General features: G+C 43.7%; 1 pseudogene across 1 annotated transcript; it reads left to right on the top strand.

The window, feature by feature from the left end:
• The first annotated feature begins 1,003 nt into the window (after positions 1-1,003).
• On the top strand, positions 1,004-2,262 carry LOC309978930 (NOP protein chaperone 1-like; annotated as a pseudogene). Its single transcript has 2 exons — positions 1,004-1,035; positions 1,267-2,262. The product of its transcript is annotated as an NOP protein chaperone 1-like (transcript).
• Positions 2,263-16,463: the final 14,201 nt, after the last annotated feature.

The following is a 16,463-nucleotide window of genomic DNA, read 5'->3' as shown; positions in this document are numbered from 1 at the left end:
TAGGATGTAGGGTCTTTGGGGGGTGCTTAGGTTATGAGGACAGAGCCACCATGAATATAATGTGTGTGCTTTTATTTATTTTAAAATATGTATGTATTTACTTATTAGGCTACATTCGCTCTTAGTTGCAGCACGTGGGATTTTTGTTGTGATGCACAGGCTTCATATCTAGCTGTGATATGGGGGTTTGGTAGGTGCAGCACACAGGCTCTCTAGTTGTGGCAGACAGGCTGTAGAGCCAGCATACAGGCTCAATAGTTGTGGTGCATGGGCTTAGTTGCCCTTTGGCATGTGTGATCTTAGTTCTCTGACCAAAGATCGAACTCATGTCCCCTGCATTGGAAGATGGATTCTTAACCACTGGCCTACCAAGGAAGTCTCTTGTGTGCTTTTAAAAGAGACCTCAGAGAACTCTCTAGCCCCTTCCTCCAGGTGTTGATATAATGAAAAGTCTATGACTCAGAAAAAGACCTTTACCTAACCACCTTGATCTCACACTTCAGTCTCCAGAACCATGAGAAATAAACTTCTGTTTATAAGCTACCCAAGCTGTGGCATTTTGTTATAGCATCCCCAAATAACTAATTCGTACATCTACATTAACAGAAAACAATGTATACATATGTGACTTGTGACATTAATAACATGTAATTAATGTGTAATGTAATAGATGTAATAGAGATTTTGCGTATGATTAAAATTATGTTGATATCAGTTTAAGCTAGCTTGATAGGATTTTATATGTAACCTCCATGGTATCCACAAATTGATTATCTATAGAATATACACAGAAGGAAATTAAAAGTAAGTCAAGTCAGTGGACTTCCCTGGTGGTCCAGTGGCGAAGACTCCACGCTCTCAATGCAGAGGGCCTGGGCTCAATCCCTGGTCAGGGAACTAGATCCCACATGCCACAACTAAGAGTTCGCATGCTGCAAAGAGGATCAAAGGTCCCCCATGCCACAACTAAGACCTGGCACAGCCAAAGAAATTAATTTTGAAAATGAGTACAAAAAGTAAGAACAAAGGACGTCAGTATGTGAGAAAATGTGGGACAGAAAAGCTATATGACATTACAGAAAACAAATTGGCAAGTAAATGTCATTCCATATCAGTAATTTATATATATATATATATGTATATATATATATATATATATATATATATATATATATATATATATATATGGCTTAAACTCATCAGTTAAAAAACAAAGATGTCCCCAGCCTTTTTCCGGCATCTGGGCCTGGAGGGGCTGCTCTGAAGACGGGCGAGCAGCAGGGAGGCCCGCGGCGAATCCCAGCCCGATGCGAGCTGTTCGTCGTTTTCCCGGGACAGCTCCAGGGTCTTGGTGTCCAGAGAGCTGCTGATGGAGGGCAGGGGCGGCCGCGGAGGTATATGGGACAGGATGCTCATCAACTCCAAGCGTAATTCCAGAAAGAATTCCACTCTTCAAACAGGATAGAGAGGAGTCCCCTATTAGACCAAGTACAGAGCTTTCTCCCACAGATGGCTCAGGCAAAAGAAAAGCTAAGGAAAGAAATGGCAGCTGCACCACCTGATCATTTCAATATTGAAAATATTGACACTCTCGGAAAAGTTATGCAAATGGATATGACCTTGTTTGAGATGAATCAGTCTGATTCAAAAGAAGATGACAGTTCACAAGAGAATTCACAAGACAGTTCAGAGGACAGTTCAGAATTTGAGGATGAAGATGATAGCACCTCTTCTGAAGGTGAAGTCACCATCGATACAATTAAGCTTCCTCATTCAGAAGATGGAAAAGGCAAAATAGAGGTTCTGGACCGTCCTGCCAGTGAAAAAAAAGAAAACAGGGACATAAACAATCTGAGAAACAGGTGATAGTTCCCGCTAATTCTGTGGAAAAGAATGTGGCTTGCTGATTATTTTGCATTTCAGATACCTATAGTGTTTGTTTGCAAAAATGAATGTATTTTGCTTCTTGGAGAAACAGAAGCTAGCTTTTAAAGAGTTGGAAGAGATAGCATTTGGGGAATCTTCTAAGAGCAGACTGTTTTTGATCTCATGCTAAAGAGATTTAGTTTAGAAAGCTTAACTTTATGTATGGTGATGAGTGAATTTGTTGGCATCCTCTTTCATCAACATAGACTTCAGAAATCTCAAACTTATTTTAAAGTAAAAATACAAGTTACCCGTTTGTTTTTGTTTTAAATTGGCCTCTTGGGGCTTCCCTGGTGGTGCAGTGGTTGAGAGTCCGCCTGCCAATGCAGGGAACACGGGTTCATGCCCCGGTCCAGGAGGATCCCATATGCATGGAGCGGCTGGGCCCGTGAGCCATGGCCGCTGAGCCTGCGCATCTGGAGCCTGTGCTCCGCAACGGGAGAGGCCACAGCAGTGAGAGGCCCGCATACTGACAAAACAAACAAAAACTTAGGTTGGCTTTTTTTTTAGGTTATTATAAAGTCATATTTATTTGTTACCATCAAAATGGGTTCATTGAGGGAGAACTTTTTTTTTAACATCTTTATTGGAGTATAGTTTCTTCACAATGTTGTGTTGGTTTCTGGTCTATAACAGAGTGAGTCAGCTATATGTATACATGTGTGCCCATGTCCCCTCCCTCTTGCGTCTCCCTTCCACCCTCCCTATCCCACCCCGAGGGAGAAATTTTTTACAAAGAAAAGAATTACTTATATTTAGATGCCCTCAGATATATCTACTTTTTAAAAACAAATCCTTTCCAGTTTGAGCTGGAAAACTGGTGCTCTGTGGTTTAATCACTGTCAGTGACTCTGTAGCCTCTCAATGCATGTAAAATTTGCTGGTTGGAAAATTCTGTGGTTTTTTTGGTTTTCTTTTTTCTTTTTCTCATAAAGGAATTTTTTGTTTGTTTCAGCTATTAAAATTATTCCTTCCAGGTGCCCACAGTTTTGAAACCTATTAATTGTAGAGAATAGGGACACCCCAGGAAAATAGGGCACAGTACATAAAGAGGTAGTAACAGGTTTTACCTTTCAAAAGGCAAAATGATCCTGCATTGGAGTTGCCTTTCTGCCACATTCTTGATCTTATTTAACTTGTTTGGGACCTCATCTGCCATGGGCCTGGCTTTGCTCAGGATATAGACCTGAGAATTTAAAGGACTGTCTCCAAGTGCATTGAGCTGATGAGACTTGGTTGCCTAATATTTTAGGGGTTTGTTTTAATTATTTTTTCCTACTCCTCTCATTAGCTTATAACATCTTGTAAATACGCTGAAGATAATTCTCCAAGTTCCTTCTGGTATTTTTCATTGGGAATTGGAAATCGGCTGTGCACTCAAAGTATGCAGAAGTGAACAGATCTGGAAACGAGACTTCTCAGCTGCAAAGGGTAGACTTTGTAGCACCAAACACAGCTGTGATGGATGATTGGTGTGAATATTTAAGGATTGTCTTCTACCAGATAATATTCATGCCACATTGTGGGAAGAGTTGTATTTGTCTGGTTCACTCCTTAGCTTGGTGCATGGTACACAGTAGGCACCGAATGATGTCAATAAATGAATTTACAGGTATATTGAGGATGTACAGGGCATTTTAAACCATGGTATCTATGCGGATATGAAAGTGTAACTTCACTGGAAATACAAAGCCAAGTAGAAATAGTCTGATGGTCAGTGAAAGAGACTAGTCTAGAATACATACTAGTATGTAGAATTATAATTATATTTCTCCCCTGCTATGGCCTTCTCATATAATATGACTAGGTATTCTATACAGTTAAGGAAGTCAACTAAATTCAGTTCCTCTGGACATTCTTATGACATAGGAGGAAAAGGAAAAACAAAAATTTAATATGTGATAGGGATGTCGTTTTAAGTAAGTGTAAAATGGTTGAATTATTTAATATACAGAGTCAGGGCTGGCTGTTTTTAAACCAATTTGGATACTAAGATAAATTATGTATGTCTTAAATATTTAAATATAAAGAAATAAAATTATAAGTTTCATACTAAAATATAGGTGAATATTTAATAACATTAAAAAAACAAAGATGGACAAGATAGACATAAAGGGTCCAACTATATGTTGTCTACAAGAGACTCACTCAGAAGTAAGGACATTCATATGCTGAAAGTGAAAATATTGGAAGAGATATTGCATGAGAACACTAAGCAAAGAGAAGAGGAGTGGCTCTTCTGCTTCTGCAGCTGAGGCTGTGGCCCCTACTTTTCAGGGAGTAAACAGAGGCAGGGGCAGGGGCAGGGGCTGGGGCACCCCTCCCACCCTCTGCACCCTGAGCCAGGGAAGTCAGAGGGACTTGGTCCCCCTCCCGAGTTCCATTCTTCCTCCAATGAGAATGGTGCTAATCAATAAGGACCAGGCTATAGAGCTGATTCACTTTGTTATAAAGCAGAAATTAACACACCAGTGTAAAGCAATTATACTCCAATAAAGATGTTAAAAATAAAGAAAAATAAAGGCCTGGGGAAAAGAGATGGTCCTCGTGGAGAATGCCTATGTCCTAAGTTTATCTGCTGTCGGGTTGGCTTGAGAGAGGGCAGGAGTTACATGATGTGTTCTCTCCCTTCAAATCCATTAACTTTTTCTTTCTTGATGTACGCACACACCCACACACACAAAACGAGTATAAAGCCCATATATATAGAAGGCTAAAGGGTTGGTCTATGAGCTTGAAAAGAGGGAAATAGAACACTTGAGGCCGACTGCAGCAATGTGTTTGTGTCTGTGCATGTGCATTACTAGGTAGAGGGTCCACAGTATCCATCAGATACTTAAGGGAGAACATATCTCACAAGTGTTCTGGATTTTGTAAATTATCATAGGACAAGAGTCCTCAAGAAAAATCAGGTAGCTCTCTCACACACCACTCATTAAAGTAACAAATATTTATTGAGAGTCTCCAGGATTCCAGCATGTGGAATTTTCTGGAGACTAAGAGGTGAAACGTATAACATAACCACCTTCACCAAGTTTATAGCTCAGTGGAGGCAATAAGAATTAATATCTCACAGTTTTTCTATTTAAGTATGACTCAGAGTTTAAGGTAATTTTTCTGCATCATGTCCACAGTGTCCCAGGACTGACGCCTTCCTCAAGCTCAGCACCTAGAACACAGATCTGATTGAGCTTAACTGGTGATGCACCTACTTCCCAGCAAGGCTGTGGCCTCTAATGGCTGTCTCCTGCTCCTGTGTCCGTGGCCTGCTCAGGATATGGGAGACACTTAGGCTGATTCCTCAGTGCGTTGTGTACTTCCAAGGCCAAGAACTTGCTGAGCAAAACATAACTTCTTTACTTTTGTGAACACCTGGCCTCCAAAAGGCAGAAATACTTAGTGACAATGTACTGAGGACATAATTCCTTATTCATTCCCTGACCTCCACTCTCTGTCACAGAGACATGCAAAACCACAGTATCAGGCTTATGGGTCATGACTTGGCTGTGTCAAGAAGTTCTAGGCCATGTGGGAAGACTCCTCTCTCCTCTGAGATTTCTGCTTCAACCAACGGGGAGCAGCTTCCCTTAAGGTCTGAACTGAAACCCTATAAGTTCACATATTGAAGTCCAGACGCTTGTACCTCAGAATGTGACTGTATTTGGGAATAGGGCCTTAGGAGAGATGATGAAGTTAAAGTGGGTCATATTGGTGAGCCCTAATCCAGAGCTATGCCCCTATGAGAAGATTAGGACACAGCCATGCACACTCAGCTCATAGAGTTATGTCCATCTGAGGATGCAGCAAGAATGCAGCCACCTGCGAGCAAGGGAGAGAGGCCTCAGAAGAAACTGAACCTGTAGACACCTTGATCTTGAACTCAAAGCCTCCAGAGCTGTGAGAAAATTAAGCCTCCCAGTCTGCACTATCTTGTTCTGGCAACTCTAGCAAAACCCTAATACAGCTTTATTTCTCCTCTATCCTCTTTCTTGCAAATAAAACTTATGAAAATAGCACCAAAAAACACAGTGTATAAAGTATTTGAAAGAAAAACGCAGGGGAGCCACTGCAGGGGCTGATGAACTACACAGCCGTTGCTTCCCCTGGTTTTCTTTGCTACCAAAGTAAGGGAAAATAGTCAAAATCACCATGGAAGGCTTGAGTAGACATTTTAGAGAAGGCATAGCTCCATGGTGAAACAAACTTGACACGTACTCGGTAGAAATAGTAAATGCATTTAATCCTTGGAGGTTTAAAACATTCAATTTCTTGGATTTCTAGAGAGGTTGTAATACATGTACATGGTTGAAGGTCCTGAAAATTGCATTACATTGTGCCCCGCACCGCCTCCCCCTCTTTGCCCAGGAGCCCCTGCCCTCCACAGGTAGCCATGTATCTGGTTTCCCACAGCAAACTTCCAGAGTGTCTTTATGTGCATACAAGCAAATATGAATATACATTTCTCCTTGGCACCCTAATTAAAAACACAAATAGTAGAACACTAGGCACGGTGCTGTTATAGCTTGCTTTTATTCATTTGACAGTATCTTGCAAATTATCCTCTATCAAGACATCGTTTCCTGCAGGACACTGCACTGAATGGATGACGTACTATAATGCACTCTGCCAATCCACGTTGGGATGCATGCTGATATTCAATAATCTGTTTATATTACAAACAATGCAGCAATGCATAATTCTGCTAGCAAACGTGTAGGGTATGTTTCTAAAGGATTTATAAACTGCAGTGTTACAGAGCATTTGATAAGATACTCAGTTACTGAACCCTTTGTGGAGACTAGCAATGAGCCTTTCTCTTTCTGTAAACTGCAACTTACCAGATCTGTGTCCCCCCACATATCTTTAAGAATGCTTTCCAGCCTCTTGTACCATTCAGAAACCCTCCATAATCTGCTCAGCACCTCTCTTTATTCTCACACCCGTCACAGCCTTACCTGGCACATACCTGCTGTCTCCACCTTGACCTCTGCCCATTTAGCAGGATTTAGAAATACTGAAAACCCCTCTTTGATCATCTCCAATTAATCAGCTACTGTGTGACTCAACTTTACTCAGTTTTATCACTAATTACAAACAATGGTAATTACAATGCTGTTGAGTAACGACAATAGTAATTTTCAATTCTGTAGATCTCAGAATTTGTCACTTCGCCAGTGTCTACACTAGTGGATCTCAGAACAAATTCTCAAGTCACTGAAATTGTTTCTTGCCACGACAACGCTGTATGGTCATCTAGTCTTCCTTGCAGCAGCGGACGCCAGGTAACAACCAAACGGAGGAAAAACCACCGGGATAGATCTGCATGGCACGGAAGAGAAGGTGCGCCTCCACCCGTCCGAACTCATACCCTCTGGCCCACCACAGGTACCACTTCACTCCACGGGTTGTCTCCTCGTCCACACGCGCGTTCAGAGGCCATTCCTGTACAAGATTCTCACGAGGAGCCTCTGACAACCGCGCCCACCCAGGACCGCGCATCGCCTCGTGCCTCCTCACGACCATCACCAGACGCCCCAGGCAGCTCCCCATTTCCCCATTTGTTAGGCTTCTCCGACCACCAAGCCACAAGCGGAACCGTGGCTGCGCCTGGAGAGCCCTCCCCTCTCGCCCGCGACTGTCCTTGCTGTCACCTGTGGTGAGAGGACCTGGTCCACACAAGCGCTTCGCCGACGAAGCAAACAGAAGTGGGGACGCCGGGCGCTCCCCCGTAGACGCACTTCGGCCTGCAGGGGAATACCGTCTGCGGAGCGGCATGACCGCTTTTCGCGGATTTCGGAGAAAGTAGCCGCTTGGGAGGAGCTCCACCACGGCGACGTGACCGGTACGCACCGTTTTCCCAAGGCGGCCAAGAAGCAGCACCGGGCGTCCTATTGGACGGGGCGTCGCGGTCCCGTGGGAAGGAGGACGTGAAGGCCGGGGTCGCACTTCCAGTGCCTCCTCGTTACGCCATTCGGGCCCTACCCACTGCGGAGAAAAACATATTTGGGAATAAGGGCAAACGTGATCAAGAGAGAAGGCCGGCGGAAACTTGGTGGCGTCCACGTCCGTAGGAGACTTGGAACCTCTCAGGCGACACTTGGAAAGCGGAAGTACGACCACCGGGCCACACGGACGACTCCGGTGATGGATACTCCCTCTTAACCACGTGCGTCAATGTGGGCGTTTCACGCGCAAGGGACACAAGGGAGTGCCGGTCGAACCGCCCAGACCCACCACTCAACGACTTTAAGGGAGCGCAGCGCCGGCCTCACAATAGGCATGTCTGCCCGTCCAAATCCCGTGAAAGAAGCATGCGCCCATGCCCCGGAGACCGGGACCCAAGCGCGCCAGTCAACATGCACATCGGGCCCTCCAGCGGCCTCAACGCCCGTGCCCGGTGCGTTCCCCACGTCCGGAGTGGGACGCTCGTGGACCGAAGTGGTAGAAAATGAACACTCCTAAAGTGACTCAGAAGGACGTACCATCAAGCCTCAGGCGCTCCGGAGGGCTCGCAAGAACCTCTCCCTACACAACGCGGCGGGCGGCCCAGGTAGGGTCGAGTCCGCTTAGTTCTCGTGGCTGGAGGAGCAGAGGCGGTTGCTGGTCGACCAAGCTAGGCAGCCCTCACAACCCGCTAGGGAGCGAGGCAACGATCACAACCTCGTAAACCTACACACCCAATCTCCAGCGAATGCAGGAGGAGCCCATGCCCCGGGACAACCGGGACAGTCGCCACACGCATAGCCGGGCTCCCGGAACGCTGCCTCGCGCCCGGCGTCCGAATGTCAGCCCTCGCGAAGATCGCCGAAGCTCGGGAGACAAGGGACGATACAAAAGCGGCCGCCAGGTGGCGCCCGACCACCGGCTCCAACGTCCCCGGGCCGGATCCCGATCGCCGAACGGCGAGGGTGCAGTGCCGGCCGCCCAAACGCCCGAGCTCGTCTCGGGGAGTCCGCCTCGGAGCTAGCGCCCGGCTCGGCACGACACGGCGCGACCCCGGCAGCAGACGGGAGACGAGGAGCTGGGAGGATGGTGCCGGGAGGCTGCCGCGAAGGAGACGCGCTCTTCACGCTATTCCTGGGCCGCCGGCCGCTGTAAACAAGGAAAATTCTGCAGGGGAATGGACTGCGTGAACTGTAAGCTGAAACCATGAACGAACCAATAGAAAACACGGACGACATTTTATTCTGTAATTGCAGAGTGGAGATGTTACTAAAACATCAAAACCAGGGCCCAGAAGCCATAAAGGAAACGATTGATAACTTGACCACCTAATTGATCTTTACATATTTCACAAGCAAAGTCAAATGACAAGAAGTGGGTAGGTGGGAACATTTGTGCAAATACATGTGTACTAAGAATATTGATATCAGTATTACTTAAGAACAGAACATTTAGAAAACAGCCAATGAGAGGGACCAGGTAAGTAAATTTCAAGTACATTCAGACAATACAGTACTATCACTTTGTGCTTTGGTTTATTGATATTTTTTTTAAATGAGCTAGATGTATAGGTATTGACTTGGAAAAAATGTTGATGACAAGCTGTTTAATGAAAATAGCGAGTTTATAGATATCTTTTGAAAAGAGTAAATGGAAAAGTAGAGGATTGGAATAGGTAAAGCAACTTTGCAAAACAAGAGTAAATTCCTCCTTACAGCCTGGAGTCAAGAACCAGAACGATGAGTGTGTCAGAAACAAACATGAGCCACACTTCCTGCTTTTCTGCCCCCTCCTTCTGCAGTCCTGGGACAGGCAGCTGACATCAGCCCCTCAATGTCTCTCCTCCACCCACACCCAGAGCCACCTACAGGCAAGAAGAACTTTCACTCTGCAGGCCTGGCCTCCCTATGTCCTCAGCCTGTTTCCTCATATCAGGAACCCTTAGCAATTCACTTGGTTTGCCCAGTCGTCCATGCCGAAGGTTGCTGGTCCCAACCTACACCTGTGCAGCCTTTCTCTCCAAAAGCTTTGAGCTGATTTCTCAAGGGAAGAACATTCCCCTGACATAGCAGGTATGAGCCAAGAGGACAACTGGAAGTTCGCGCCTGGATCCATCATACAAATTTTGTGTGCACTCAACTCCCAAAGACACAAGAGCGACGGAGGGTCCACCGTATTGTTAATGCAACATGGCCATTGGTTTCTTAAAACACGCAGGCTGAATCAGCAAGTCCAGCTGTGGCACCAAGAAAAAAGAAACACACACGCACACACACATATCGACAGGTAATCTGTACTCCTGCCAGGTCAGAGAGTGGTGGGAGCAGAAGAGAGATCATTGTTGCCACTCCTTGGGTCCCCTGTGCTGACAAACCCTGATTGCTGTATTGATGTTACTGGCGGGGAGTGAGGGCTTCGAGCTCCCTAATGTGTCATTTCCTGTCCAGTGCCCTACATTTCATTCTGTCTATCATACACTTTCTCCTCAATACACAGTTACAATTAAGAAAATAATAATCTGCATATGTTACATTCAATTTTCAAGTTTGAACAATGGTGAAGAACACATAGGGAGGGACTTCCCTGGTGGCGCAGTTGTTGAGAGTCCACCTGCCAATGCAGGAAACATGGGTTTGATCTCTGGTCTGGGAGGATCCCACGTGCCGCGGAACGACGAAGCCCGTGAGCCACGACTACTGAGCATGCGCGCCTGGAGCCCGTGCTCAGCAGTAAGAGAAGACACGGCAATGAGGAATCCGTGCCCCTCAACGAAGAGTAGCCCCCACTCGCAGCAAGTAGAGAAAGCCCGTGCTCAGCAACAAAGACCCAACACAGCCAAAAATAAATAATAAATAAATAAATAGGAAACTCTTTAAAAAGAAAAGTACACATAGAATAATTGAGTTATTGTGAAGGAAGGAAATTTTATTTATCTTCTTTTGTAGACTTAAAAATGTTCAAATATAGTCTATAAAAAGCTTAATATTTTAAAAATTAGAAATAGTAAACAATTCCTCATTACTCTTTATTGTCCAGCATCCACCTCCACCCCAGCACCTTCAATATCTGCTCCACCCCCCCACCCCGCACACCCACCCTGGGTCTGCAAACTTGTTTCTCTCATTACTATCACCTGTGTTAACCACACACCTAAGGCTGTTGTAGTCATTCACATGGTAATTAGGGAATTTTTCTTTACTGAGGCTAAGGGCTGTATTTATTGTTTTTAGTGAAAATCTCTCCCATGTGTTCTGTGAAGTCACAGCATTAATGGAGTCTGGAACAAGTGGGTGTGAATGACGGATGGAGATTATTTCCACATCAGTCTCCCTAACAGGGTGGTGAACATAACTGGCATTAGTATTTCATGGGTGTACTTAGAAGATCCAGGCCAAAAGGAGAAACCTGACCATTTGGCAAAAGACGGACCAATTCAAGAATAAAAATAAGTCTCTTCTCACCTGTTGTTCCATTGTAAGGAACTCAGCCAACACTTGTCCGCCTCTGCATACTTATGCAGGGTCAGATGAAAAACTGAGCAGGTAAAGATGAGGAAAGGGAAAGCAACCAAGGGAATCCAGGCATTTAAAACATTGTTAGGCATTCCAGGCATGAATCCCCAGCCACTCACCTGGGAATGAGCTCTACCACCTAACCCCCGGGCATGTGTAGATATGGTGAACCCCCTCTCTCCAGGGTCAACAATAAGGCAGTGTAGGCTACTGCACATAATCAAGACAGTAATATTTTCATTTACACATAAAACATGAAAATCCTTGGGTGTTGTATTTTTATTAGAGCTACTTTTTCAGAGTTATTTCATTAATGTTCAGTTCCTAGGAGTTACACCAAACTGCAGGAAACCCGCACAATGATCAGTTGGGGAATGTTGACTCCACAGAACGAACACCACTCTCAAATGTTTCATGAAATAATTCTTGATCAAACGTACCAGGATTTTTTCTCCAACACCCGCCCCAGTGCTTCAGAGGCCCCACCCTCCCTGCTGTGCCCTCTCCCCACACCCCGGATGCCCTTGCCCTCAGTCACCTTGATTCCTCCCCATGTGGGAATCAAGCAACATGAGGGCTCAACCCTATTGCTGCCCTCCATGGCCTTGGACCATGTGGCAAGGCCACTTTGGATCTACTTCATGGTGGGGAAAACAATCCAGGGACTCATGTCTTGTTGGAAGGTCTTGTCACACAAATCAGGGCTAAAAACCCCTTGCTCAGGAAAGCAGCAGGAGTACGTACATCATAAGCCCACTGTTGGGTACCACAATCCACACAGGGCAGATATGCTCATCAAATATAGAGTGAAGTTTAATTTGGGGTGAAATTTAGTCGACACCTTCAGATACATTAGCGAAAGAGTAGGTGGAGTTCTGTCCTACTAAATGTCATGGGGAGAAACATTCTTCATTACATAATTTTTCTATAGGAAAGTATGTGTCAACTGACAAGTGCTACCTAAGTCAATGTTAATCATTAACTACTGCATAGACAAATACTGATAATGCGTCAGGAAGAGGGGTGGATCACAACCCTTTGATCCTGAGATCCTGAAAAGAGAAAACATTCCTTTTGAGACCCTGTGATTGAGATTTACCTACGTTTGCTCATTTATCTTTAGTACAACCCTGTTACTTATAGATTAGTTACCTTTTAACAAGTAACATAAGCTAGGTTCTGAAATTTTGCTTATGTGAGAAGATCATGCAGCTAGAAAATGACAGAGCTAGAATTCAAACGTAGCTCAGGCTGTTTCTGAATCTCAAATTCCTAAATATGCTGGTGTTGAGGTGTGGATCCCAGATTCAAATTTCACCTGGATATGTCGCCTATCAAATCAGTGGTTGGAATCCTCCCTGTTATCATAACACTTCCCCTCCAGTCTGTTCACACAATGACTACCGTGCTTAGGTTCTCCCAACACAGGAATCATCCAATGCATTGACCCAGCCTCCCGATCATTCCCATGTCTCCTGAGTTTTATGGAACAATTCTCAGGTCCCTCTGCCCTCTCAGCACAGCTGATGATCAAGACCCCAATGAGAGATGACAAAAAGACTCCGCTTCCTATGGCTGCATCTATCATACGTATCTCCCAATGAGTTTTATAAATATCTGCATCCTACCAGGACGTGATCATAAACCATTCTCCCATGTTTTGCACACATTTCGAATGTTCCCCTTGTTTTTTTGAATCCCTGAAATTCTCACCTTCCCTCACTTTCAACAGTGTGCTCACCTCCTACCATGCAGATGAAGTAGAATATTCGAAGAAATGTGTCAGCTCACTGTCATGAAGTCAACACCTATTCCTGAATCTTCACCCATTGGCGATGCCGCTCCTGTTTAAACTGAAAGTCATTTCTACTCCTGGATAAGCCCATTTTTCTCAAATGTATCCCCTTCTCTCCTGCTCTCTGGAGGATATTTTATTATTAATGGTAAACTGAAGCTCTTCTACCAGCGAACACCCATCTCTTCCCAGTCCATTCCCTTTCATCTATTTCAGTTTCTTCATTCTTGAAACAAAATCTCTGAACCAATTTATCTCTAGTTCCTGCCCAATGAATTTCCTCCTTCCAAAGTAAACTGAAAGCGTAGTGCAGGATTAGTGACAATCTCTGGGCACCCCTCCCACAGTTTGATTTACTAGGGGTGATCTCCCTGTTACTGTTGACTTGCGTATACATAAACCTTTATAACATTATAGTTATCTCTCCGTGATTAAATCCAATGAATGTTTCTCGTATTTTACTTGGACCCAAGCAGAATTGGACTATGACCTCCGTCAGGAAATTTATATTTCCAAGGTCCTCTGACATCACAAACTCCCCACTGTCTTTAAACTAGTCAGTTCCTGCCAGTGTACTGTGCGCAGTTCTCCTCAAACAATACTATTTCAACATCTCAAGACTCCATTGTAGCCCTCTTCTCTCTTTTTACTATATACACCATCTTCAAAAACTGTTATAATTATTCAGTCTTCTCCTGTTACCACTATGATAATAATGCGTAAAAACGAATGCTAGATTTCATTTCTGAGGTGTCATCCATAACTGCATGGGAAGCAGACACCTACAATGAAATGTATATCAGACAGAAGCCAGGAACTTCCTCCCCAAATAAAAACTACTCCTCCTCTCATCTGCAGTTTCAGATAGCAGCTCCACTAATTATTTGGGGCTCAGTCATTGACATAACGTCCCAGAACCACACAAACAGAACCAAGCATCGATTTTATCTCTACAATGAGCACTCTCGTCTCTGTTCATCTCCTCCCTGATATACACATACATAGTTCCAGCTACACTTATACCGCTTCACTTTCAGGTTCAATGGCAGTGCCTCAGAGATTCCTTCTTTAAATTACTAGCTAAGTAACTCTCCTCTCTCTGTTGTCTTGAATAGAACCTACAGGCAACACCCGTAATATTTCACGATATCTCTACTCATTTTTTTTTCTTTTCTTTTTTTCCTGTTTTCCTCTCTGGACAAATTGCAGAAAAGTAAACGTAGAGTCATAAAGCAAGTTTCTCTTGACTATTACATAAGAATTGTAAATGCACAGAAATTCCATGTACACAGTAACCTAATCTACTCTCAGATGGCCTGTGACCAATGTTCTTTGATCAAATTAAATAACTATCTTTAAATTAATAATTCTTTGAATAATAAATGACTTTGATTCCTCCTGGGGAAAATTTTATTTAGTAATCACCAGAAACAAAATGTGTGGGAAAACTGTGTTTGTGTCTTTACTTAAGTATGCAACTACCACACTCCTGAGTTCAAAGTTTTAGTCTCTTTCTATAGAATCAGGCAGAGAATTGTCTGTGGGCTCCTGTTAATAGATCTGATAACCTCATATATTGTATAATCATAAAGAAAGAATTCCTTTAATCCGGATGCCAATCAGGATAAATCTAATCAAGGAACAACTTCCCTAACACAAACTTTTCCTTCTCAACACGTTAACCACTTAGATACATGTAAGGAAAGTATAAGAGATTCCTTTAATTTGCTAATATTCTAAAAACCTCCAAAACCAGTCTTGATGCCTTGGCCGGAGGTCTCACTGTTTTGTGAATTGTGGTCAGTTCTGGGAAGAGAATTGCAGCTGGAGGATTAGTCTTTATATAAATATGTTTAACCTAAAAACAGTCCATCAGGCTGTGGGTTTTGTGTGGCTTTATATAAGGACTGGTGTTGTTTGATGATATCAAACCTTCAAGGAAGATATTTTTAGGGTTTTAGAGCATTTGTATTTTAATACCAAGGTAAATAATAATTAAATTATAATCAATTACATGAAGTTTCCAGGGAGGCAGGAGAGAAAAGAATACAATTGGAGAAATTGGGCTTGGCCAAGGAAGAGATGATTCTTCAATTCTTACTATGGGCTTGGGAATAAACCATGAGCAATATTTGTAGATTTTGTGACAGTGAGCTGAAGAATTTCCTCAAATTATCTGATTAATCTGTCTAGTAGAAGGTGGTCCCTTTTGTGGAAAGTGGCAAAAGTACTGAGAATGATTAAAAATCAAAAGATATGGAGAAGGTCTGAAATATTTTTAAGGCATAGAATAAGACTGAATCATCTAGATATAGTACAATGTCCAGGGATATTTGAAAGATGTTGGGAGATTTGCGAACCCCACCAGATTTAATATCCTAGTTAGATTCAGTCATGGAAGAAGCAGGTACTTGGAGCCCTCCAAGATTGGAATCTTGACCAGCAAATGTGATGAATTTGGAAGGAATATGGAAAGAGGAATATGGAAATTGTTGGTCTTCATAACTATATGTTGAAATTCCTTGATTTGATTAATTTGGAATAAAAATGAAGACGGTTGGCACACATGTTAGGAGAGTGGGGTCAGTGCACTGGAGGTTCTCCTAGCATTTGCGGCGAGGGAGGAAACTGACTAATAACTTGGAATATCATGGGTTAATTACCTTTAAATCTCTTTGATTTTTATTTCCTAATAAATAAATTTGGGAAACTAATATTTCCCTTATGAGAAGCAGTAGCCAAAGCCTTCTTAGTTTGACCGTGGGAAACAAGATTACTCCTCTTTTCTCATAGACCAGTTCACATTTGCAGGTGGGGTGGTTGTTCACTCCCAGGTAAAGATTTATGGGTTCATGACTCTTAGGTCTGAAAACTCTAGATAGGATTCAAGTCTCATGGCTTTCTTCTCTTTCCTTGGATTTTCCTGCTTAGAGTAAACAGTGTCTCTGAGAGAGAATACTAGCAGCTGAGTTCTTGGCAATGTGTCCCCAGGTGAGTGGGGACTTGCTCTCTCTCCTGAAGTGGTAACTCTCTTTCCAGTGGATAGAAAGGTGTCACCACTTGGACTGAGTGCTCTAAGTGTATCCTGGTGCGGGTCAAGACTCTGAGCACTAGTCCTGTCGTCTGGCATCTCTGTGAGTATCATGGAGTAGGGCAAGGGCTAATACAGCAACCGTCTCCTTTCCAACATTTATACCGACGTGCTCCAGACTCCATGAAGGCTGTGATGGTAAAGTGGGCACATGAGAGGTTGTATTTCTCTCCCCTCAGCTATGGGCTTGACGGGG

This window comes from Leucopleurus acutus (genome assembly GCF_964270905.1).
Source record: "Leucopleurus acutus genome assembly, contig: HAP1_SCAFFOLD_194, whole genome shotgun sequence".
Taxonomy (NCBI): domain Eukaryota; kingdom Metazoa; phylum Chordata; class Mammalia; order Artiodactyla; family Delphinidae; genus Leucopleurus; species Leucopleurus acutus.
The sequence above is the reverse complement of the archived record's forward strand: the minus strand, read 5'-3'. Positions and strand labels throughout refer to the sequence as shown.